Source organism: Misgurnus anguillicaudatus, chromosome 8, assembly GCF_027580225.2.
Source record: "Misgurnus anguillicaudatus chromosome 8, ASM2758022v2, whole genome shotgun sequence".
NCBI lineage: Eukaryota > Metazoa > Chordata > Actinopteri > Cypriniformes > Cobitidae > Misgurnus > Misgurnus anguillicaudatus.
In genome coordinates, this window is record NC_073344.2 from 16,535,074 (window position 1) to 16,562,774 (window position 27,701).

General features: G+C 36.6%; 1 protein-coding gene across 10 annotated transcripts in view; it reads right to left on the minus strand.

Annotated features, from left to right (window-relative positions):
• The window catches only part of foxp1b (forkhead box P1b), a 246,457-nt gene that overhangs the window by 137,480 nt on the left and 81,276 nt on the right, over positions 1-27,701 (minus strand). For 8 of the 10 annotated variants that reach the window (XR_008646236.2, XM_055212476.2, XM_055212474.2 and 5 more), the window contains one exon: positions 26,532-26,593. The gene's annotated coding sequence lies outside the window, so the exon portion shown is untranslated. Of the gene's footprint in view, positions 1-13,068; positions 13,218-26,531; positions 26,594-27,701 lie in introns of all 10 variants that reach the window. The other 2 variants (XM_055212472.2, XM_055212473.2) reach the window with 1 other exon arrangement.

Consider the following 27,701-nt stretch of genomic DNA (forward strand, 5'->3'; position numbering starts at 1 on the left):
AAACCCATGTCATTCAATGGCAAGAGTCTGTTCAAAGTTAAATAAATCTTAAACATCAACAAGTCTTTATCTCCACAGAATAAAACTATACAATAACAGCCTCATGCAAAGCATTCTGGGAACCAGAAATCATCAACAACCTTTTTCTGTTTTTTGCTTCAGATTTTGTTTCCCAAAATGCTTTGCCTGATGCAGTTCTTTTGTTTTACTCTGTAAAGACAAAGACCTGCAAATGTTAAATGTTCATTTAACCTTGAACAAAATGTTGCCAGCAAATAACATAAATCCAAATCCACTGTAATTTACCGGCAACCCAGCTGCAATTTCTACGGATTTTTTTTACAGTGTACTGCAATTGTTTTGATATTATTGTTACTTATTATTTGTATGGTGAAGTCAAGAGCTTTTTTTTTTTTTTTAATAAGACATGTCAAATAAAGTTTCTCATATTGTTAAGTGATGATTTGTAGAATAGGAAATGTTTAGTTAAAGAGCACCTATTTCATTGCTAAAACACAACGCTATTATTTTCTATATTTGCTATAATATAATGTGTTCACGTGGTTTATAGCTAAAAAACGAATTATTTTCCACGTACCGTACATTTTTGTACCTCCAGATTTCACTCTCTTCCTTAAACGCACAGATTTGAAAAGCTTGGTGTCCCTGATTGGCCAGCTAATCTGTACGTTTTGATTGGCCTGGATACCTTTGATGTCAGCTGGAAATGTGACCCTCCTTACCATGTTTGAAAGATTTGGTTGCTAACAAGAGTTAACTTACAGGCTGTGAGTTCAAGCGGGAGGAATTATGATAAGATCAGTCTTGTCTACATCACCAATCCCAGGAAGTAAACTGTTGCCTACAATCCGTGTGTTTGTTGTAGTCCAAGAACAGAGATTTATTTTGGAGACAATAACTCGCGTCATTGTTTACTTTGGGGTTTGTAACTTTTGCATATCGTTAACATGTACTTATACACACTTACACACCAAAGGAAATGTAAAATTGTGAATCGGACCATAGGTGCCCTTTAATATAACAAGGCAATTTTTTGTTGAATAAACTTGTCTGTTGCTTACAGTATTTCTGAATGGCGTGCACTCTGGATTAAGTAGATTTGAGAGAAAAGTTTTTAATTAATTAAGTTATTATACATGCAGAGCACAACCGGTCAATATCATTCTCATTTTCAAAGGTCCCGTTCTTTCTGTGTTTTTGAAGCTTTGATTGTGTTTACGTTGCGCAATATAACATGTGTTCATGTTTAGTGTGTAAAAAAACGCGGTATTTTTCACACAATTTACTTATGTGTATACCGCTGTTTTCACTGTCCTTAGCTGGCGACTGGCGTATTCCTGTGGGCGGAGTTTAGTCAAAAAACTGTTCTACTGACATCATTAAAGCAGGAAGTAGAGGGCTGTAGTCCAAACCAGATGTTCGCTGTAGGTTTTGAAAGGCGAATTCTGTTAAATAATATATCGCCTGGCAGTGAACTTTGAGCTTTATCATTTTACAGGTATTATTTATGCTATTATAGCAACATTACACACTAACTATGAGGCTGTTTACACTTGGCATTAACATGCGTTTTCGTCGATCGGATCACAAGTGGACGACGTTAATGCCAAGTGTAAACTGTGTTCAAAACGTTTTGAGCTCGTCCACTTTCGACCACTTTTAACCACATCCAGAGGTAGTCGAAACCACTTTTGATCGGATCGCTTTGGAGTTGCGGAACGCACATGTGGTTGAATGTGTTCAAACAGCCACACGCGACCGCCTTCTCTCTGCCCATTTATCTAATCTGAGGTATTAAACACAAGTTTTACGTCTTTTTTTGACTTCTGGCGTGAACATACGGCGAACAGCGCTATTTTTAGCCTTTCATTGATAAAACTAAAGCGGCTGATCTCCGTAGTTTCGTTTTGAAAGCGTGTGAAAGTTGCGCGATCCTATTTCATCAATTGCGCTGAAAATTCAGAGAAAGCTCTTACAAAACTCTGTGCAGCATGTTTACTTGCTAAACAAGCAGTGGACTCCGACATAATATTAGTTTGCGTCTATATAAACTCATTATTACTCCCGCTCGGGTTTGAATGACAGCAGAGAGACTCGCCCACCGTCTCACAGACCACCCCCTCACAGCATTCAGGACAGAAGCGGTCGAAAGTGGACAAAAGAGACGGATTTAAATACCAGGTGTAAACGTAATGTGTCTCTCTCGTCCACTTGTGATCTGATCGATGAAAACACATCTAATACCAAGTGTAAACAGCCCCTATGGTTTAAAAAATGGGATCAGAACGAATGTGACCTTTTAAGGCGGAGTCCACGATGTTTGAAAAACGCGTTGGAAAAGGAGACGGGCCGACTACCAAAACACACTTATAGCCAATCAAATCAAATGCCGGGTTGCGTATGTGTGGGGCGGGTCTATCCACAGAAGGTCCAGATTCTATTGGGGTAGGGGCGTGTTTGTTTAGGTGATTTCAAATATCAACATTGGCTTTCAAACATCATGGACTCCGCCTTTGACAGAGGTGGCGTTTAGTGGCTTTTGCATCTGAGCTCTTCATATCACCACATCACCAGGAAATCTGAAACTGTCAAGTGCCTTTTTGTCTCATCACTTATTGTATATCAGACATGCACTTTACAGTATGTTAAAAAAGTAGTGTTCAATAGCTCTGTGTAGTTTTGCAGTTCATAGTTTTTGTATGTAGCACCTACTGTAGCTGTACATGTTTAAAATGACAATAAAAGCCGAATCGACTTAATATCAATACACTATCCAAAAGTGGTTACAAAAATTGTCTTATCAAAAATTCTTATTTATGTTCTGTATATTCCTCTTAGTCTTTAAAAGACTATATTTCTTTAAGGACCTTTGGCCTGTTTATAGATAATATTACCAAAAATAATATTACTATAAGCTCTTAGTAGAACTGTTTACACAACTGAATTCAGTTCATTAATATCAATTAAAAATATATTTTGTTTACATGACCGCTGGGAAAACAGTTCTACTAAGAGCTTAAGATAATGTTATTTTTGGTAATATTATCTATAAACAATATAAAATGTTATCTCAAGTTTTTTATCATTTTTCTCTGTACAGAAAAACATGCATTCTTACTGTATATTCAATCACTACGCCCTACTTGCACTCTTACAGTAAACAGTAAACCACACGATTTCTTACCACAAAATGATGAAAAATAGCACAAATTGCAAAACAATTTTTAAAGAAAAACACTGGTTTTAACTAGCATGACGTGTTTATCGAGCAATAACATGCCGAAGATCTCAGCAAGCATTGCATGCACAAACTCAATGCATCTCAACCTGCATCTTTGTTAAAAGCAAAAGCTGTAGGGGAACCCCGAAAGACTGCTTTGCAACATTTAAGGAATCACATGATCTATACTTTTATACGACAAAGATCCTTCACCACAGATATCAACCACAACGTCGCTCTGTATAGTTTCCGTCCTGCATGCATAGCCAATATCGAGAAAGGGATATTGCACAGCTGCGAGGTGCCGGTGCCAAATTGTAGCGTTATGCCTAAAATGAAATACCTATCTGAATGTTTACTACAAAATGTTTGTTACGAAATGAGCAGACATATGGCATCCCTTCTGGTTTACTGGTATCATAAACCTTTATTTCTATAGCATCAATGTAGCAGATTAAGAGGCGTGTCATTACACTAAAAGCTCCAGAGGTATAGATAGAGATATATGCATTCCCGCAATGGGTTAAAAAGAAAGGGTCGAGTCCCCTGTCTGCCATTAAGCTGTTAAACCAAAGGTAAAGGGCATGCTGGGGCTAAACAGCAAAAGACCTTGCGTGAAACCGACGAGCGCTTTAATGGAATCGGCTTTTTAACAACTCTTTTTTGTGTTAAATACAGTCCCTGTCAGAGAGATGCATCCCACCCATAAAGCACGAGCAATGACAACGTACGGTGGGCACTAACGCAAGGACATAGTTCATCATGCCATTTTCCGCAATTCCCAGCTGATTAGGGTCATTATGTTGGAACCCTGATTTATGCTGTCATTTCCTCTCACCCGATCGTGCATCAATGAATCTTAATGAATTGGTAAATAAGGGTGAGGATTACACTCGGCGACACCGAAACATTCCTCACCCTCCACGCCACCAGATTTATGGAGCCAATTAGGGACTAACGGAGAAAATTGGCTGGCAGGAAAATAATATTCTTTATGGTACAAAATGGAAAAGCATTCGCGCTGAAGGGCAATTGTATTGTCAGCATTAAGTCCATAAAATATCTCCTCCGCCCGGAGAGAGAGAGAAAGAGAGAGAGGCGGAGAGACTCAAATTACAAAGAGAAAGTGTATTCGTATTAACATGTTTTTTGTGACCAAAATTGTACGGGAATACAATAAACAAAATCAATTAATAATCTACGAAAACTAAGCGTTACCATTTTAAGATTTACGGAAATTGCATTACCGTGAACGAGGAATTTAAATACGTACACTGAAAAAATGATTCATTCAATTTACTCAATTTTTTTAAGGTAATCAATTTATTTAAGCTACATTTAAATTAAAAAAAACCTTTTGTTTAAATGTAGCTTATATAAATTGATTGCAACCACTTACCTTAAAAAATTGAGTAAATTGAATGAATAATTTTTTTTCAGTGTATGCTCTGCTCGTCCCGTAACTAAATTCATTACGAGCATCCAAACGGTCTTTAAACCGTTCAACATGATCAAAACAACGGCACCCGCTGCAGAAATGCTTTGATTTTATGCCTTTGTGCGCAAACAAAGGAGAAATGAATATTGCGAGCACAAATTTTAGTAAGAGAGAGGCACCTCGAATCTTAGAGATGTGCTAACAAGCCCCTTTATGTATAACATATTATGACTAGACTCGTGGCATAACGGCAGCTCTCCGCATCAAACACGCAAACGCCTGTTATTAGACGGAGGGCTGGGAGAAAGGATGTGTGAAAAGAAGTGGAAAATTAAAGTTGAAGCCAAGCAGGAAAGGCCTTAATTTACTGGCATGTACAGTATGCAAATGAGATTACTCTCTGCTTAACTGCATCATTTATGTCCATAATAACGGCATCATCATTACGAGACTCAAATTAAATTACGGCGTAATTAGCATATCAAAGTGATTGGTTAAAGTTTAAAACAAATACCCAATTTCCGTTAATGAAAAGCGGTAATTGTTGCTCGTGTACAAGTCGGAATCAAAACAAATATGTGTTTTCGTAGGGGAGGGGGGAAAGGGTTGCCTTGTCTACACTGTGTGTTTTCCTAATCCTAAGGTCTTGTCGTGAATGGTGGTGGTTGGTTACCTGGCGGACGTCACACCCTCGGGTTTCATTACCTAGAGTTGCTCTGATCAAAGGTACTGTACAACTTCCCACAACCGCCGCTCTGGAGCTCATCAATAAAATACAAATCACCTCCTGACTGATCTGGTGGAAATGTGAGTGTATGTGTGAAACAGAAAAAAGAGAGAGTAAGAGAAAGTGAGAGCGAGATGAAGGAAAGCTGACATTTGAAAGGGAAGAAAAGAGCCTTCACTTTCCAACCGAATTATCATAAATGAAGACATTCTGAAATCATATGATGGCTTTGTGTAAGGAACGGACCAAAATTTAGGACACTATTCAACTCTTTGGCAGTCCTCAGATTCTTACTCATTGATTTAATAATCTGGACTAAAAGTTCCTAATAAAGGTTCTTCTATGGCATCACTGTAGAAAAAAAATATTTTTAAGAGTGCAGCAGGCGGAAAGCACACTAGAAGATAATAAGTGCATTTTTTGTGGTATTTGACACACAAAGCCATTGTGTGTCTTTAAAAGATTGGTAATATATTTGTATTTTTGGAGGTCGATAGCCCCAGGGGTGCCTGCAGCAATATTGGGCCCTATGAAAGAATTTGAGGGCCCTCTACTATAGATCTTTACGGGTCCACTTAGATCTGAAAACCCCAGGTCCGACCCAAGACCCGAGTGGGTTCGGGTCTAAAAGCGGTTACCTTTGTGTCATCGCCAAATAACAATGGAATGTGTTTTTGCCGAACGGACCCGAATTATATCGCGTGTGTCCATCGAGTCCTTTTCCAACCCCTCTCTATTTGCCAAAAGCGCTTGCGACATCGTGTGGCTGGTCGTAAGTTAATTTTCGTTGAGACAGATCTGTCAATCAATTTATTTTAATTGCACATTTTAGCGGTTACCTTTGTGTCGTCGCCAAATAACAAAGGAATGTGTTTTTGCCGAACGGACACGAATTATCTCGCGTGTGTCCATCGAGTCCTTTTCCAACCCCCCTCTATTTGCCAAAAGCACTTGCGACATCGTGTGGCTGGCCGTAGGTTAATTTTCGTTGAGACAGATCTGTCAATCAATTTATTTTAAATGCACATTTTAGCGGTTACCTTTGTGTCGTCGCCAAATAACAAAGGAATGTGTTTTTGCCGAACGAACCCGAATTATCTCGCATGTGTCCATCGAGTCCTTTTTCAACCCCCCTCTATTTGCCAAAAGCGCTTGCGACATCGTGTGGCTGGCCGTAGGTTAATTTTCGTTGAGACAGATCTGTCAATCAATTTATTTTAAATGCACATTTTAGCGGTTACCTTTGTGTCGTCGCCAAATAACAAAGGAATGTGTTTTTGCCGAACGGACCCGAATTATCTCGCGTGTGTCCATCGAGTCCTTTTCCAACCCTCCTCTATTTGCCAAAAGCGCTTGCGACATCGTGTGGCTGGCCGTAAGTTAATTTTCGTTGAGACAGATCTGTCAATCAATTTATTTTAAATGCACATTTTAGCGGTTACCTTTGTGTCGTCGCCAAATAACAAAGGAATGTGTTTTTGCCGAACAGACCCGAATTATCTCGCGTGTGTCCATCGAGTCCTTTTCCAACCCCCCTCTATTTGCCAAAAGCGCTTGCGACATCGTGTGGCTGGCCGAAAGTTAATTTTCGTTGAGACAGATCTGTCAATCAATTTATTTTAAATGCACATTTTAGCGGTTACCTTTGTGTCGTCGCCAAATAACAAAGGAATGTGTTTTTGCCGGACGGACCCGAATTATCTCGCGTGTGTCCATCGAGTCCTTTTCCAACCCCACCCCCCTATTTGCCAAAAGCGCTTGCGACATCGTGTGGCTGGCCGTAGGTTAATTTTTTGTTGAGACAGATCTGTCAATCAATTTATTTTAATTGCACATTTTAGCGGTTACCTTGGTGTCGTCGCCAAATAACAAAGGAATGTGTTTTTGCCGAACGGACCCGAATTATCTCGCGTGTGTCCATCGAGTCCTTTTCCAACCCCCCCCCTATTTGCCAACAGCGCTTGCGACATCGTGTGGCTGGCCGTAAGTTAATTTTCGTTGAGACAGATCTGTCAATCAATTTATTTTAATTGCACATTTTAGCGGTTACCTTGGTGTCGTTGCCAAATAACAAAGGAATGTGTTTTTGCCGAACGGACCCGAATTATCTTGCATGTGTCCATCGAGTCCTTTTCCAACCCCCCTCTATTTGCCAAAAGCGCTTGCGACATCGTGTGGCTGGCCGAAAGTTAATTTTCGTTGAGACAGATCTGTCAATCAATTTATTTTAAATGCACATTTTAGCGGTTACCTTGGTGTCGTCGCCAAATAACAAAGGAATGTGTTTTTGCCGAACGGACCCGAATTATCTCGCATGTGTCCATCGAGTCCTTTTTCAACCCCCCCTCTGTTGCCAGGAACGCTTGCGACATCTTCAAAAGATTGGTAATATATTTGTATTTTGTTGGAGCTTGACAGCCCCAGGCAGGGGCGCCTGTAGAATTGTTCGGCCTTATGAAAGAATATGAGAGCCCCGTACTATAGATCTTCATCCACTTTGAAACGAAAACCCGAGGTCCGACCCGAGTGTGTCCGGTCTAAAAGTTTCATGTGTGCCACGGCCACGAGATAGGGTAGAATAATAGCGCCATCAGGTCTCGGGTAATTTAAAATGAATGTGTTTTTGCCGAACGAACCCGAATTATCTTGCGTGTGTCCATCGAGTCCTTTTCCAACCCCCCCTCGTTTGCCAGGAGCGCTTGTGACATTGTGTGGCTAATGGTAGGTACATTTTCATTGAGACAGACCTGCCAATCAATTTTAAATGCACATTTTAGCGGTTACCTTGGTGTTGTTGCGAAATAAAAAAGGAAAGTGTTTTTGCTGAACGGTCCCAAATTATCTCACGTGTGTCAATCGAATCCTATTCCAACCCCCCCCCCCTCTGTGCCAAAAGCATTACATGGTTACATTGGTGTCGTCGCCAAATAACAAAGGAAAATAAATGGAGCAGCGGACCAAATCAGGGTCCATCAACAGGGTTTCTTCTGTCTGACTGGTGCGTGCAGGGATGCAGACTGCACATACACTGGTGCCGATTAAATTCTGGTCCAGTTGGGTTTCAAAAAATTGCCACAGGTTCGGGTCGGACTTGGGTATAATTTTCTCAGGTTTATCTTGGGTCGGGTTTTTCTTTAAAGAGAACTATCCCTTTAAAAACTCGAACAAATATTATATTGCTTTGGAGCAACATAAGTCTTTCCACATTCACCATATGGTAACTAAATGATCACAGAATTGAGTTTTTTGGGAAACAATTCTTTCAACTATTGCCATCTATTGAAAGCAAGTGCACCAGTATTAAAACCCCAAACCATTCGGCTTATAAACCTTCCAACCCCTTAGCAAAACTAAAAAGATCACACACACACACAGACACACAAAACCTGCATACAAACAGCAGAGTTGGTGTCATACGTTCCCCTTACTTTGATCCACAGCTCCAACACTTTCATGTCACCATATTATTGATCTCATTCTGAATTTATGACGCACTATTCTGTTCCCAGAGCAAAATCTGAGGTCTTAACTCGAAGACATAAGTCAATCTCTACTCACCCCCTCACCCGAGATTCTTGATGTCTCGACTGACGCCACGAATGAATCGGGGCCATGAGCATTACAGACTCTTCAAATTTTAAAGAAGTGCTATTTTATTTTATTCATTGAGGGATCCATTATAGCCCATATTCCTAAGAAGTATGTAAATGACGTGCCTTTCAAGGTAGAGCCGGGGCAGAGTCCTCTCCATCAACTAATGACACTACTCATTACATTCAGAACAGAGCGAAATGAAAGTGCTCCTGTCTGTGGCGGCGTCTTGCCTGTGTAAATCCCTATGAAATGCTAATATCTCACTTCTAATTAAAGGATACTAAGTCCAAATGTACCTACGTGCCTACTAGCTGGCAACATAAATTGTATTAATTTTTTTCCCTTCCACCGCAGCTGTGTCTAGTCTCCATTCCATTAATTCATATTTAATACCACTGACACTCTTTTTTTTTCATTTTTGCTTTCATTGCCTTCTTTCTTTTCTTTATACTCGTGGCCTCTGATTATAAGCAGACGGTTATTGTAAGCACACGCACACTTTGAGGTTATGAAACTATACTTTTTTGCAGGTGGCCACACTGATGCTCGCGCAAACGCTCGCTCGTCTGCGAGGTGCTAAAACTATCCAAAACAAAACTAAAGGCATCGAGTAAACCGGTATGGCCTCTCTGAGCCTGTGCACATTGTATTTACACAAGTCTGGATGTAAACATGTTTACAAGTAAACGTGCACCCGTTCTACGAACTTGACCTTGAAATTGGCAAACAACCGTCACACAAAGTTCATTAAGAGACGGTGGAAAAACAATCCCATTCAATGAGGCTTGCTGGTTTTTTCAAAACACAAAACCTCAGGGAAAATTGATCACTTTGGTATCATCGTTGAATTAAAAAGCCTACCTAATGGTTGGTATGAAATACAGCCTAATTAGTGCTTTGGTTTTATAGCACCTGTTAACGTAGTTATCACTTACAACATTGTAATGGTAAAATCAATACGGATTACTTATGTGCCATCCGCCTCCATTCTGCAAGGTGACAATAGTTTATACTTCTTGCAGGATTGAGCCAGACAGACAGCATTTAAAATAAAAAACCAATAGCATTACTACTGTATGCATGCATTTCCATTCATAAGGTATTATTTTACGCAATAAAACCATAAGCAATTATACTGACTATTCCTGGAAGTAGTGAAACATCATAACATGAACTAGTCAATAGACACAAGTCAATAGCAGTTTATTTACTACTAAGAAAAAAATGTCACCTAGTGGGGTAAATCTCATGAAACTTGTCAATAATTTTTAGTAGTATCTGTTGTACCGCCTTTATTTTACGGTAATAAAGCAGTAAGTGACATTTTATAAAATACATTATTTTATCATGAATTCTGGGTAACTAAACCTTAGAAAAATATCAACAGCACTACATTGTTTATTTGAATAAGTTTTGTTTAATTCAAATTTGATGTTTTACAATGTTTTATGTCATGAAATTTCTTTGGGGGCCACGAAAGGCACAAGTGGGGGCCACCAAACACAAGGAGGAGCACACCAAAAAAGTTTGAGAACCACTGCCTTAAACTTTTTACGCGGCTGAAACGCCTGGAGGACGCCGAATGCCAGCTGTTTTTTTAGCTGGGCGCCAGCTTTCTTCTGCCGAGCGCCTTGGTAGCTGTGATGCTTGAGCTTTGAGCGGATTGGTTGTTGTGATACTTGTCCCGCCCCTCCTCCACTGTGATTGAACGGCTGTGAGAGAACTGACATCGAACTGAAGAGCGAAGCTTTTCACCCAAAATTGAATCTCTTTCAACTCTCGGCGCTCAGAGCTGAGTGTGGAAAAACGCAGAGCGCCATCTTGCAGAGCGAAAAAAATGCTAGCTGCTGACTTATTAGAAAAACGCAGAGCTTCCATTGGAAACAATTGAAAACATGTGCCGGCTGCGGGCGTAAAAGCTTTGGTGTGCCCGCCCCCTTAGGGGCGGGACACACCAAAACTTTTTTACGCAGCTGAAAATGGCTGGAGGACGCCGAATGCCAGCTGTTTTTTCAGCTGAGTGCCAGCTTTGTTCAGCTAAGCGCTTTGGTAGCTGTGATAGTTGAGCTGTGAGCCAATTGGTTGTTTTGATACTTGTCCCGCCCCTCCTCCACTGTGATTGGACGGCTGTGTGAGAACTGACATCGAACTGATGAGCGAAGCTTTTCACCCAAAGTTGAGTCGCTTTCAACTCTCAACACTCAGAGCTGAGCGCGGAAAAACCGGCGATCACTGGCTTTCAGCGCGGAAAAAATCCGCCAACTGCAAGCTGTTTTAAAAAACAATGCGCTTCTGCTATGCATATGAAGTAACCGTTTTATAAACGCAATAAGCCCCGCGAAGCAGTGGTGTTACAGTGCATTTTATAACAGCTAAGGGGGTTTTAGGCTAACAACGCCCCTTAGCTGTTATAAAATGCACTGGTAACCCACTGCTTCGTGGGGCTTATTGCTTTAATAACATCATATTTGTCCCAAATCGTTAGCAATTAACATTGGCTGCTAACGTATATTTAGCATTTTGAAGTAGACGCTATCTGACTAAGCTCACGCTATTTAAAGGGATAGTTCGGCCAAAAACAATATTAAACCCATGATTTACTCACCCCCAAGCTGTCCGAGTTGCATATGTCCATCGTTTTTCAGACAAACACATTTTCGGATATTTTAGAAAATATTTTAGATCTTTCTGTTGATTAAATGTAATGTTACGGGGTCCAGCAATAGTCCACGACCTTCAAGTCCAAAAAAAGTGCGTCCATCCTTCACAAATTAAATCCAAACGGCTTCAGGATGATAAACAAAGGTCTTCTGAGGGTAATCCATGCGGTGTTGTTGTAGAAATATCCATATTTAAAATTTTATTAACGTAATTAACTACCTTCCGGTAGCGCCGCCATCTTAGACTCAGGAGAGAGTATTAGCGTAGTGTACGCACTTTTCTTAGTGACAAATTCGGAGGGCGGGGGGACAGAGCAGCAGCAGAGAAACCTCTGTACGCTCCGTAAGCGCTCATCCTGAATGCGGATGATACTAAGATGGCGGCGCTACCGGAAGGTAGTTAATTACGTTAATAAAATTTTAAATATGGATATTTCTACAACAATACCGCACGGATTACCCTCAGAAGACCTTTGTTTATCATCCTGGAGCCGTTTGGATTTATTTGTGAAGGATGGATGCACTTTTTTTGGACTTGAAGGTCGTGGACTATGGCTGGACCCCGTAACATTACATTTAATCAACAGAAAGAATTAAAATATTTTCTAAAATATCCGAAAATGTGTTTGTCTGAAAAACGATGGACATATGCAACTCGGACAGCTTGGGGGTGAGTAAATCATGGGTTTAATATCGTTTTTGGCCGAACTATCCCTTTAATGTGCACCTCCGGTGTACAATATCTCAGAGTTGTCCTAGACGCAACGCGGTGCTTCTCGTCCAGTGTGCGACCCCCTTTAGAGGTACATACTGGTTTAAAGGTACATATTACGTACCTAAATGGAACATAAAATGACCTTTTCAAAAGTTACCGTCCAAGTGACAACTTTTTGTACCTTTATTCTGAGAGTGTCGTGACTTGCAATATTATACAATTGAAAGAAAATGTTATTTATAAAAAATGCTAAATAAAACATTCTGTATATTTCAATAAAGAAAGCCATCTAATAATAATAATAAACCTCTATGGTGTAGCCTGCTCTGAACCAACCATCTGATTCAGACATAAAGTCACAACGACTGACCTTCAACATTCCTCAATGTCCCAGTATGCCATTCATCTACAGCCGCAGATAACACTGTGTAAATTTCATAAGCATGAGGATTTTAGAAGTGAGGTGAGGTTGGCCACATCCTTAATCTACAAAGTAGAGGGCTCTACCTTTAAAAAGCCCATTCCAATAAAACCGCACTCAAAACACATTATTAGTTAAAAACAAATTCTGTCACATGCATTTGGCATTAAACACATTATCCCTTTGTTGAAAACCTCACTGGCTATTCACATAAGCTCAATTTTTAGAAAATGTACATATACCAGCAATATAAAGATCTTTTATATACTCACCAACCATAGAGGTGAATACAAGCGTGTGATTGGTCAGATAGCGGTTGAAGTCTCGTGTAAGAGGGAGCCGAGAGAGAAGGGACGCAAACCTGTGGCTGCACTAATCTGCTCTTGAAACACACCAACCCTTATGCCCTACTGATATATACCTAAACAAGACAAACACAGGCGACCAGTGAACAAGCAACCACAACAAACAAAAGAGTAAAAGAGCAAGAGAGAGAAAGATTGTGAGAGATAGAAGAAGAAAGTGAGGCTCTATTAAAGCAGATTAATTGAAGAAAAGCTCAAGATAAAAGTATACAACTAAGAAAAACTTAAAAGTGTCATTCAAAACAAAAAATATGTATGATATTTTTGGCTTTTTGTATATGTTTGTTAACTGGGGCTGTTAGCTTGCACAACTAAAAGTTAAGCAATTTTTTCCCCTAAGGCAAATCCCTCTACTGTTTTCTTAAATTTTGTAATTCGCTTTAGATAAAAAGCACCTGCTAAATGCCTAAATGTAAATGTAAGTGCACTCTCAGAAAAAATGTACTAAACGTCCTGGGACAGTACCTTTTAAAAATGTCCTAATATGTATAATTTAGGTACAGTTATGTACATTTAAAGTACTAGTATGTACCTCTACGGTACCAATGTGTAAATTTAAGGTACCAATATTCACCTTTTATGTACAAACGTGTACTTTTTGAAAAGATAACACCCCAGTGATAAACCTTCTTATAGACCGTTTCAGCAGTAACAACATAAACAAGCGGCTGTCGCAGTCTGCACGTAACTTCCGGTAAACTCTGCTAAGAATAAATAACAACAAAGTTCTTTAAACGTAGTTTATTTATATAACAAACAAAAAACAGCAACACATAGATTACCTAGGAAACCGAAACATTTGTTATTTTCGACGAGGCATTTGTTCAAGAGATCAGTTTAGCAACTACAGTAGTCAGACCATTAAAAAAACGAAACCAGAAGTAAGGTTCGGATCCAGACGTGTATCACGTGCGTCCGATGAAACCGTTTTTTACCATTATTTGTGTGTATAAAACTGAAAACAGAAATTAATATAGTGATGTCACATCTTTTACACAAGGACGTGTCCACATTTTGATCAAATAAAATTGTCTCTAGCATGAGTATGTCTCCTCCGCTTATCTCACCTGCCTCTGACTAGCAATATTTATGTACATATAGCAATATAGTCCAATATATTATATATATTTTTAAAATATATTTAAAAAAAGCTTAATGGAGAATATGCTCATTTTCCAGCTTCCCTAGAGTTAAATATTTGATTTTACAGTTTTGGAATCCATTCAGCTGATCTCCAGGTCTGGCGCTAGCACATTTAGCATAGCTTAGCACAATCCATTGAATCTGATTAGACCATTAGCATCACGCTAAAAAATAACCCAAAGAGTTACAATTTGTTTCCTATGTAAAACTTGACTCTTCTGTAGTTACATCGTGTAATAAAAATTAAAGTTGCGATTTTCTAGGCTGATATGGCTAGGAACTATACTCTCATTCTGGCATAATAATCAAGGACTTTGCTGTCGTAACATGAATGCAGAAGGCGCAATGATATTACGCAGTCCCTGAAAATAGTCCTCTGCTATTGAAAGTAACCAAAGGAACTATTTTCGGCTGCTGCGTAATATCACTACGCCTGCTGCAGCCATGTTACGGCAGCAAAGTCCTTGATTATTAGGCCAGAATGAGAGTATAGTTCCTAGCCATATCGGCTTAGAAAATCACAACTTTTAATCTTATTAGTATGTAAGACTGTAACGATGTAACTACAGAAGAGTCAAGTTTTAAATAGGAAAAATATCAAAACTCTTTGGTTATTTTTTTGGCGTGATGCTAATGGTCTGGTCAGGTTCGGTGGATTGTGCTGAGCTATGCTGGGGGTGGTAGCGCCAGACCCGGAGATCGGCTGAATGGATTCCAAAACGGTAAAAATCAAATATTTAACTCTAGAAGAGCTGGAAAATATGGATTTTTTTTTCAAAAAAGTGGAGTGTCCCTTTAAACTTTCTATTCAAAAGAAAACCCCAAAAGAAAACCATTTAATTTCAACATAGTAAAGCAAACTGTGGTCACGTACGTTCATTGGGTTTACATTCATGTAAAAATTGAGTAAAGATTGGAATATGACTGGCTACAGACAAAGAAAAAGAGATTTAAGTAAAATATGAGAAAGATCAATTTACTTCTCAGAGAGAGAGAAAAATGGCAAAAAAATCATTAGTAGTCATGTGGTGAGATGCGGGTAGGGTTGAATATTGTAATAGTGAGTCAAGGCCTTTGGCTGACATGTGACATTTGTTTCTTATTCTTTAAGTGGCCGTTTCAAAGTCGCTACCCTGGGCTGGGCCTCTGGCCTTCCTTCTGCACTGTTTTAACAGAGATGAAACCATATTAGGACGTGTATGCTAAAGTAAACAATAACATAGTTGCAATGAGATGGAAATTTTTCAGCTAATGGTGTTTGTCATTCCTGTTTTTGGTTCTGGACGTAAGCTCTTTGCCGCTTTCTCTTTTTTCTTCTTTATTTTCCTCCCCCAAGCTTGGGAGGACTGTGTTTATGAATAACAACTATAGGGCTCAGTTTTCAACCTGGTTGTAAACACACAGTAAATAGTTTTGCTTTTAACGTGCCTGTTCGGTTTATTTATTTGATTAGAGTGAGAATGGTAAAATATGAAGTACAAAATTAATAATTTAATATTTTTTGTGCAGTACCTCACAAATAACACAAACAAATTTGCTGAAGCTAAATATTACTTAAATCTAAAATGAAAATGATGTCATTACTTAAAGGAATAGTTCACCCAAAAATTAAAATTCGGTCATCATTTACTCACTCTCATGTTGTTTCAAACCGGTATAGCGTTCTTTGTTCTACTAAATATAAATGAAGATATTTTGAAGATGTTTGTAACTAGGCAGATTTGGGGCCCCATTGACTTCAATGGTAGGAAAAAAATTATACAATGGAAGTTAATGGTTCCCCAGATCTGTTCTACTAAATACAACTGAAGATATTGTGAAGAATGTTTGTAACCAACCAGATCTGGGGCACCATTGACTTTTTATTGTAGAAAAAAATAATACAATGGAAGTGAATGATGCCCCAGATTTGTTTAACTAAATGCTAGTGGTCGACCGATATGAGTTTTTTTTTTTATGGCCGATATTAAGAAAGCTGCAGATATGATGCCAATATAACACAAATGTTATTACAGTAAATAAGAGACAAACAGAAAATTGGTGTAATAAAAGTACATTTGTTATGCATAACATTTATAAATATATAATTAATAAGTGTGTTAAACTAGTGTGTGACACAACATAACCTCATGTTAAAAAGCGAATAATGATTGGTCATTTTACTGTCTGCCAGACTTTGGCTTTGCATTGAGTGACACTGAGTGTCTTTTTTTACAAACATCAAATGCAAGTAATAGAGAAATTTACTGGCTGATTAAATAAAAAATTATCGGCTCATGTCGATAATTAAAAAAGTCAAAATATCGGCCGATATATCGGCCTCTGCAATATATTATCCTATCACTACTAAATACAAATAAAAATATTTCTAAGAATGTTTGTAGCAGATCTGGGGCACCACTCACTTCCATAGTAGGAAATAATAATACAATGGAAGTAAATGGTGCCCCAGATCAAATGGTGCCCCAGATCTGTTTGGTTATTATCATTTTTCAAAAAAAATTCAGTTGTATCAGGTTTGGAACAACATGAGGGTGAGTACATGATAATTTTTTTGTGAACTATTCCTTCGCTTTGGATAAAAGCTTCTGCCAAATGCATAGGCGTGACACATACTCCACAATGATATAAATGCAAACACTTTCAACTAACAAACTTTAGAAATTTATATGACACTATGCTATCTATCAACCATTTCAGATAAACCACTCCCTAAATAAAACAACTTTATGGGTCAATCGGACAACTTCTTTCTAAGTGGGCAGTTCTTAACCAGTATTTGATTTTATTCATTATAGTTATTTATTAAATATGTAAATTATTTATTGAAATTATTTTAATTTCCTTTAATTAAAAAAATACTTCACGTCCATAAAGTTAAAGTCTTATTGACAGTTTTTAAAAATCACAAAAATCTGAGCTGTATCTCCTTTTCCACCCACAGCACAAACACTCCCTCCTTCCCTCCCTCTCTCTCTCTCTCTCTCTCTCTCTCTCTCTCTCTCTCATACACACACATACTGTACACCTTTCAAATTTAAGCAGTTTATTTACTTAATGTTAAAGCTATTCCATTAAGCAGCCAGGCCCAGGTGCTTCATCCCTAAAAGGGATTTTGCTTCCTCAAATAAATACCGCAGAGAAGCACTGCCAAAGTGATATTGACCATGAATTCAGTATATGTCAAGTAGAGAACAATAAACATCAACCTAACATGAGTCATCAAGGATAAATTATTTTAATTTTGTTGAATGCATTGAGTTTATGATGACTAATGAAGTACGTCTGACCATTGTGTGGTTTACTTTAAGAAAGGCAAGCTAAGACTGAGCCCACAGTGTGAGGCTTACCTGCTTATGTTTGTCATTGTGCTAATAATTTCACTTTCGTCTCACCAAAAGAGTTCAGCCGTGCAACGGATTTGCACTGCCTAAAAAACTCAACCTCGCTTTAAATTAAGAATAAAAAGTAACACAACAACAGGCAAATGCATGAATTGAATCTTGAAAGCCTCTATATACACAATCATTCAAATTGAGCCATTTTAAATAAGGCCATCTCCACTCAATGTAAATAAATAAATAAACGTACTGTATGTCTTCTGATGGAAAGAAGACAAACTAACCGTTGTGATGTGTGTGACACTCAGACCCGCTCTTTCGCAGAGCGGGTTTTTTTTTTGTGGACAGAATTCACTTTCATCTATCTGAAGACAACTCCACTGACAGAAGCCGAGACTGCTTGACTGCAGAGTCTGTCATGATGAACACTCACACCAACACAGTGACAGATAAACTATATCAAAGGTTTTCACCCTCAGAAAGAACAGTATTCTTTACGTTATCAATATCGCTAAAAATGTCATAGATTTCTATTTTCTAATACGCATTTAAAGGATTTGTCCATTTTCTTAAAAGAAAAATCCAGATAATTTACTCACCACCATGTCATCCAAAATGTTGATGTCTTTCTTTGTTCAGTTGAGAAGAAATTATGTTTTTTGAGGAAAACATTGCAGGATTTTTCTAATTTTAATGGACTTTAATAGAACCCAACATTTAATACTTAACTCAACACTTAACAGTTTTTTTCAACGGAGTTTCAAAGGACTATAAACGATCCCAAACGAGGCATAAGGATCTTATCTAGCGAAACGATTGTCATTTTTTACAAGAAAAATAAAAAATATGTACTTTTAAACCACAACTTTTCGTCAAGGTCTGGTCCAGCGCGACCTAACGTAAATGCGTAGTGACGTTGGGAGGTCACATGTTACATATATAAAATGCACATTTGCGGACCATTGTAAACAATAAACTGCCACAAAGACATTAATTAGTATCAGTTGACATACAACAACGTCGGAACGGTCCTCTTTCTCAACACTTGTAAACACTGGGGCGGAGTTTCGTGTTCGTCCTCTGTGACCTCTTGACGTCATGACGTATTGCCTGAGGTCACGCTGACACTTTCAGGACCAGATCTAGACAAGAAATTGTGGTTTAAAAGTGTATATTTGTTATTTTTATTGTCAAAAATGACAATCGTTTTGCTAAATAAGACCCTTATGCCTCGTTTGGGATTGTTTATAGTCATTTGAAACTCCGTTGAAAAAAACTGTTATGTGTTGAGTTAAGTATTAAATGTTGGGTTCTATTAAAGTCCATTAAAATGAGAAAAATCCTGCAATGTTTTCCTCAAAAAACATAATTTCTTCTCGACTGAACAAAGAAAGACATCAACATTTTGGATGACATGGTGGTGAGTAAATTATCTGGATTTTTCTTTTAAGAAAATGGACTAATCCTTTAATAAAGCACTTTATTTGCCTTCTCATTCTACACTGCCATTAAGTAAAATCTTTCTTTTTTAAATGATAGTTCCCCCAAATATTAACATGTTGTCATCATCTACACTGTCAAAAAAAGTCAAATAATGGTCCCTAGCTGTCACTGGGGCAGTACCCTATTAAAAAATACACCTTTGCACCTAAAGAGTTCATAATAGTTCCTCATACGTACATATTGGTACCAAGAAGTGCATATTAGTACCTTATGGCACTTTTCCATTGCATAGTACCCCACGGTTTGGTTTGGGTCAGGTCGGGTCAGCTCACCTCACTTTGGCTTGGTTAGCTTTTCCATCAAGTTTAGTAACACTACGGCGTGGGAGGGATTAAAGCCGTGTCGTTATATTTGCGCTGCCTACTGCTGTGACATCACACAAGTGAGAGCGTTGTTGTACATTCCCATACATTTATTTATTTCTCAGTCCGCCACAAAATTACTGATTATTTCCCACTATTAATTACATTATCTTAAAGGAGTGTAACTACTGTAGCATGTAAATAATGCATATAAATAAAGTGAGCAAGAGCGCTCAACATTTATATCTAATCAACAGGCACGTGAAACCTAGCTAGCAGGTTGCTCAAACAACAAAATCACCAGCTAACTTATTTTAAATTTGCAAGAACTATAGACTAATACAGGCTTAAATAAACCCAAAACATAAGTCCACTTACAGTTCTCACGAACACGCATTTTATTAACTGGCTTTCCTCCAGACATGACGAACCACGTCTTTATCTCCTTTCGGCCGTGTGGCGCGCGTGCACGCTCGCGGTGTGAAGCGCGTCCGCGCTATACTCCAAGATGTTTTATCAACTGGCTAGTTATCCTCCATACAATGACGGTCCGGGCCACGTCTTTCTCATGCACTTGACGGCCTTTTGTGCAGCAAATGTTTTTTTTTTGTTTGTTTTTTTGATGACGTAGTTAAGGCGGTATGGTTTCCAAGCTTAGGCGGGCCGCCTGAACTGAAATGTGCTGCGGGAAACCCTGCTCTCTCTCACATGACAGTTTCTGTTCAAACACCTGTGGCGTCAGTTCACTTAAATAATTAAACTAATCTACCTTTAGAATATTGACCTTTTTAATATTTTTTTTCAAATGTTTTTATTGGAACACAAAAGGAAGACTTTCGAAAATTATTCCAGCTTTCTTTATAATGCAATGGAAGTAAATGGGGGCTGCACTGAAAAAACGAACTTTTTGGTGTAGTAATATTTATTAGATTAACTCTCATAATTTCTACATAATAATATTAACATTTATTGAGAACTAGATTTTCCTAAGTAAAATGATGATAAATACACAATTAATTAATGTAAAAAATGAACTGTGTGGGAATAGTAAGTCTTATTAGATATTTTCCTGTATGATTTAACCGTTTTATAGTCACTGCACATAGTCCTAAAATAATTAAGTACATTTTAATCAAAAACTTCAGCAGATTCAAGTAAAAAATCTTGGTTCATTTCACTTAAAAATATTAAATCCATTAAACTAAAAAATCTAAGTAAAATTTACTTACATTTATTTGCACATGTTGAAAGGAATACCCACAATTCTTTGCGCCTGAATATTTTTATTTTTTAAACTTTATCACAGAATAAGAACTGATAAGAACTTTAACTACTTAAATATTTGTTAGCAAAATGTCATAAAGGTTTAAGCTCTTATATTATTAATGTTGTTTTGTTGTGAATAATATTTTTGTGAAGTCACCATTTAGGTGATCAGTGTTTCTTTACATGAACCCTGTTCAGAACAGTGTATTGTAATTCTCTCCACAGTGCTGATAAAGCATGTGAGAAAGTTTGTGTGCGTTTCTGTTCCGAATCAAGTTTATTCAATGACTGACTTGTTGTCAGTCATGAATTTTGTGTTATAATGCCATTTATAACACTAAAAATAACTAGGTCCATAGGAATATGTTAAAGAAAAAACAAACAGAAAATACGATTTATTTAATATTATTAGGACAGCAATGCTTCAATTTTCAAAAAAAAACCTAATAGACTTTACCTAAACGATTAAAATAAATCTAACTTTTAAATAAAAAAATTAAGTAACATTTAATTAATTATTTAACATATGTTTTATCATGCAATTTTAAGTAAATTTTATTTGATTTTAGTAGGTAAGTTTTACTTATAAAAAAGCAGTAAATTTTACTTAAAAAAAGTTCGTGCAAATTGTTACGAGGATTTTTTTTAAGTAAATTTTACAAGTTGTTTTTTTCAGTGTGGGGCTGTCCTAATATGTACCATTTAAATACAGATTTGTATACATGTGGTACCAATATGTACACCTGAGGTACTTATGCACACTCTTCAGGTGTATGTTCTAGATACCACCCCAGTGACAGCATTTGTATCTTTCTTTCTTAGAGTGCATGACATTTGAAAGTACTGTACCACCTTATGACAGCAAACTCTTACAAACTATTCCTTTCATATCTTTATTTCCTGTGCTGCACTGCAAAAAAGGATTTTCAGGAAAAAAAATTCTTAGTATTTTTGTCGTGTTTTTTTTAGTAAAAATATCTAAAAATTCTGGATGAGCAAAACGAACCAAGAAAATAAGTCTAGTTTTTAGACCAATAAGATCAAATTTAAGTGATTTTGTGCATAAAACAAGCAGAAAACTCTGCCAATGGGGTAAGCAAAAAATCTTGAACATTTTTCTTAAAGAAAAAAAGAAAAAAAATGCTTGTTTTTGTTTGCAGGCTTTCTTAATTTAAGAATTTTTTGATATTTTTACTGAAAATTAATGAAAATCATTTTTTTCAGTGTGTTTAACATGAAATTTAGTCCCTATTTACTTATTACCTATTTCTTCCTGTTAAAATGTATTAACTTGTTTCTCCTATGAAAAAACTTCACCAACATCACCAGAACCTTTTTTCTCCAACATGTCCCCTTTAACCTTTTCACAATACAATCAATTCACAATGGATAAAATCATGTCCTGCCCTATGTTTGTTTCTCTTTACACATCCTGTTTCTCTGACAATAAATCACATTGACTTGGGCTACTGTACATTTCCAAGAGGATTATGGCCATTAAACCAACAAATACTTAGCACATTAGCATGATGTTTTGCACATGGTAAAATATGTGTTTTTCGTCACAACCATTGCAATTTAAATATTGCAATCACACACAATATATTTTCAAGTACTACAGTATCACTTCACATGTATGCATTTGGCAGATGCATTTATCCAAAAAGACTTGCATTATAAGCTATACATTTTATCATTATGTGTTCCCTGGGATTGAACCTACAACTTTCCCTGAGCTACCGAAACACAACGTGGTATATTACTGTGGCATATACTTTGATATATGTTAAAAACATTTTGAAAGTATACTTTGATATAAATCAAAGTACCACATTAGAGAGTTTCTGTAGCTCATTTATTATTTGCATTTGCATTAAATTAGCAGTGCAAAATGTCATGGGTTCGATTCTTAGCAAACACACATACTGATAAAATGTATACCTTGTAATGCACTGTACTGTAAGTCCCTGTGGATATAAGCATCTTCCAAATGCATTAATGTAATTGAGGAGCTCAGATTCAAAAGCCGCTGAACGCCACCTCCGTCAAAAATAACAATATTAACCGAATGCTCTCAGCACATATTATACGTTCATCAAATACATCAGATTCAAATCCATTCAGAAATACTGGTTTATTGGCAGGATCCTTTAAGAGTCTGATAAAAATACTTGTTTACAAAAAAAAAAAAACATGTCAGATGCACTTAGAGGGTTTTGCATCTGAGCTGTACTATGGTACCACCATAGTAGCCCCAAAAAAACTGATTAGTTAATTTTTGTTATCACTCCCTAACAAAATCCTTTTTATAACAGCCAAGTAAAAAAGGCTCATCTCTCTCTCTCTTCCACATGTCAAGCGCATAAACAACTGTGCGCCTAGCGTAAGCATTTAACTTTCTCCTTAACAATCTTTCCCGTGTGGCGCTTTAGCAACGCTGGCTTGTTTATTATGTTCATGGCTTTGGCGGAAAAGCGATTTAAGTGAACTCCTACGAATCGGAAGCACTTGTAAATGCATAGAAACACACTCAGCTGTAGAAACAGGGGAATTAGAGGCTTACCAAATGTTAATGCTAATACAAAGCAATTTCCAACCTGATGCTGATACACAGAATTACTCGATTTTTTGTAGTAAGCAATAAATGTACTCGGAAGAGCTATTACACGGACCCTAATCCACCCCTGTGCCCAAACACATATCAACATACAACTCTTAATTCAGCGTTAACTCAGACTCACGTCTGTATGGTTGCCGTAAAATAAGTGTACGAGGCAAATAAAGTTAATAATCAAGTGTATGATCTTTAGAGGCGTTCCAATTTAGCCCTCGGTGGGCGCCACACAGCATGCAAATATCATATTTTCCCCTGCAGTGTAACTCTCTTATTCAGAGCTGAAGTGGATGTAGACTTATTTAAAGTTATGGAAGTGCTGTTAGTTTGGGATTACAAAAGCCACACAGAACTAAAGTGTTTATTTGCTTTAGAAGTGGACTGAATTAAATATATACACACTTTTATCCAAATGTATAGTGTGTAAAAGTAATCAAAATTGTAAGTAGTCTTACGTAATTCTTTTATAGAAGTCATCATTATACATGTATGCACTTGGCAGATACTTTTCCAAAGTAACTTACCAGGTATAATTTTTTTTATCAGCGTTCAAAACCCATGGCCGGTTGCGCTGCTAACTCAATGCTTTACCACTAAGCTATACAGTAGCACAAGTGTTACTCTTTAAACTGTTTTTAAACAATTTTGCTGTGAGGATTTGCATGTGTCAATCAGAAGTTATGATGATGCTTAGCCTGACTACCCAATAGCCCGACGAGAGAGGGAAAAAAGCAAGATAAACCCTATAACCTTTCCAGATCCCAACTCGTACCATGCGCCTACCCTATACCCGTACAAAATGCCCAACTGACCCCACTCCTTTGTGTTTAATGATAAAAGGCATTTATGTTTGAATAGACATGCACTGTAAAAAAAATGTAGCATGAAGTTAAAACAATTTGGTTTTGTAAGTCAACTTACTATTTTAAATTTTGACTTGTGATAAGTTGACATAACATATAAAATCAAGTTAAAATTCCCTAAAAAAGGCTAAAAGAATGCATAAAAAGGACACAAATTGTACCTGCTGTGTTGATTGTATCTTAAAATCTTTCGAATCACAAGAATTTCAGCTTTCCAAAGATATGTGACATGTTTAGCTTTTTATTTTTGAGTTTTTGTATTTGAAGTTTTCTGTCAAATAATGCAGTGTCCCTCCCACTGTTTACTGGAATTTCATTTGTTAAAGTAACATAAAAATATTTGTTGATTTGATATAATTTTTACAGTGCAGTGAGCTATAAAAATGCTGTTTCTAAGCTAATATCTTTTTAAAATTTTGTCACCATATACTCTCCCTAGCGCATTGAGTTAGGTCATACGTTCAATCCCAGGCATATATTATTGGATAAAAGCATCAGCGCCAAACGCATATATATATGTTTAAAAAATATTATATTTTACTAGTTATTTCTAAATGTAAATTTGCATTTACAAATGTGTTTTTGTAATATTTGTTTGGACATATGCTAAAAACACCTGTTTTCCAAATAATCTTTAACAAATGGTGTAATAAAAAAAATCAGATTACACTAAACTAGATGATTATATTTTATTACACATTTTTTATGAATATATTTATATTTTAATTTAATATTTTATCCACCTTGATGGTATGTAAGCATAATTATAAAAAAAAAATTATTAGTTATTTCTAAATGTAAATTTGCATTTAGAAATGCGTTTTTGTAATAAATAACCTTGACAAATGATGTAAAAATGTATGTAAAAAAAACTTAATATACATAACTAGATTTTTTAATGTATATTTTTATATTTTTATTAAAAAAATACTAGTTACACCAATTGACATTTTTGCAATTATCCCCCAAATATTATTTTTAAAATAAAATAAAACCAGAAATTTTAGATTTTAGTCCTCAAAAAATAGAATATATGCAAGTAATCTGCAAATTTATTTTGAAATTTTAACCCTTTTACATTTAATTGTATCATACGGACACAAAATAATTAACGTCACGTCATTGACCCAGATATATTTTCTCTTAATTGGGCTTCGCTACTAAAATAATTGTCTACGGTTGAGATATTTAGATGCTTTTACTAGAAAATAATGACAAGGAAGAGGTCAGAAGAGAGATGAAAAAGACAGGATGAGAGAATTGGAAAACAGGAGAAAAACAAACAGACATACAGTAGTGATTGGCTACACAGGTTTGGCTATTTGTGTGTGTGAATGTGTAAGCATGAGATCATGGGAAAGGATGGGAAGTCCCTTTTTTGTCCACCATACTGTGAATGACAGAACACAGACACACAAACTCAGTCCTCTCACACCCTGTGACCCTGATGTGTGAACACCCCTACATAACTTCTTTGGTTTGCTCCACTCTTGATATCAACTGCTTTGGGCTATTCTATTCTGAGACATGAGAAGGGGTGTAAGATAAGTGTACTGATTTGCAATACATCAAGTTTGTTTACACTTGAAACATCAAAATTCAAATATTTCTTAATGAAGACCAAGTAGCTGTAATTTTGAGTTTAGCAACTTTATCATGGATGAAAGTTAACGCACGTTATCTGTCTCCTTGGTATATACATTGTAACTTCCACAGCTTTTCACAAGTAACTTTTCAATACCACAAACAAAACATCATGACGGGCATCCCTGGCATAATAAAATGTATGACAACAATCTCCCTTTTAAATTTGTGACCTTGTCTGTGACATCCAGTCTAAAGACATAAAGTCATATCTAAATATGAGATTAGGAGCATTGAAATTTGATTTCACACTTTCACACTTGATATCAATCTTTGACATGACCTCACTCAATATTAAAGATAGCAAGGTTATATTTTCACACAACGTTCATTACATTACGTATAAATGTACGCAGTAAATTACAAAAAAATGACTTTCACAAGTTGGTTCACAAAAGTGGCTCATAAAAACCAAACCCAAAACAATAAAGAAGAAACAATAAAAAAGGTGTGCAGTTGGACAAATAAGCTTGTTTTGTTTAGGTAAGTAAACTTTGACAAAATGAATGACCTTTCCTTTTGTCAACCTTGAGAAAAGCATACAAACACAAAAGCTGCAACAAATCATGTGATTCATTAAAGCAGATATGAACTAATAGTACCAGTAGTCTCCTCTCTAGTCCGTCAACAAACACACGAATGCACACACGTACACACGGCTCCAATGGAGTCTAATAACTAATCGTTTGTTTACCTTCTCCAAGGACTTGATTATTGAGGCCGTCTTCAGTTCCAGCGTTGTTTAACCTCCCTGCCCTGCAGAGACAACAATCACACAGGAAAAGTTCAAGGCGTATAATTACCGCAGCTGTCAAAAACCATCAGTCACCTATAGCCGTCTTTACAAAATGACATTCAAGACAGATTTGCTGCTGTTTGGATGGTGTAAATGAGGCGGAGGAAGCAAATATGGACAAACAGAAACTGTATACACTGATAATATGTATACTTTGAATGCACTGTAGGTCGCATTTGATAAATGCATACGTAGATGAAGATGAAGATGAAGCAACTCTTTTATCCTATGATCCTTAGCTAGATTATGAAAACAAAGGGTTAATTTTTCTAATGCTAATTTATTTAAAAGACAGTTTTAAAGTAAACTTTAAAAAGTAAAAGTTGGATTAACTTAAAAAAATACTTCAATTGGTAATGCCAAAAATTTGAACCAGTTGAAGTAATTAAAAAAATCACCTTAAATTGTGTGAGAAAATGTAAATTTATAAAAACATAATATTTTAGCTGTTACCAATTGAAGTAAGTTTTTTAAGTAGAGCAGCTTTCACCTTTTACACCTTTTTGTGCACTGAAAAAAAAGATTCATTAAATTTAATTAATTTTTTTAAGGTAAGTGGTTGCAATCAATTTATTTAAGCTACATTTAAACAAAAAAATTAGTAAAGTAAAATAGAATATAAAAAATTTCTTTAAATGTAGCTTGAATAAATTGATTGCAACCACTTACCTTAAAAAATTGATTAAATTCAATGAATAATTTTTTTCAGTGTGATTTACTGTTTTCTACATAAAATCATCCAACATAATGTAAAGATGTGAAAATATAACTTTGATATCTTTATTACTGACTAAGTAAGGTAATGTCAAATCAATGTGAAATCAATAATTAAAATCAAACTTTGATTCTCCAAATCTCAAAATTTGACTGAGACTTGAGCCTGGATTTCACCGTGCAATTCCTTAAAGCACCTCAATGTACCATGTAAATACCACAGTATATGAATATGTTAAGAATTAAAGGATTAGTCAATTTTCTTAAAAAAAATTCATATAATTTACTCACCACTTTGTCATCCAAAATGTTGATGTCTTTCTTTGTTCAGTTGAGAAGAAATTATGTTTTTTG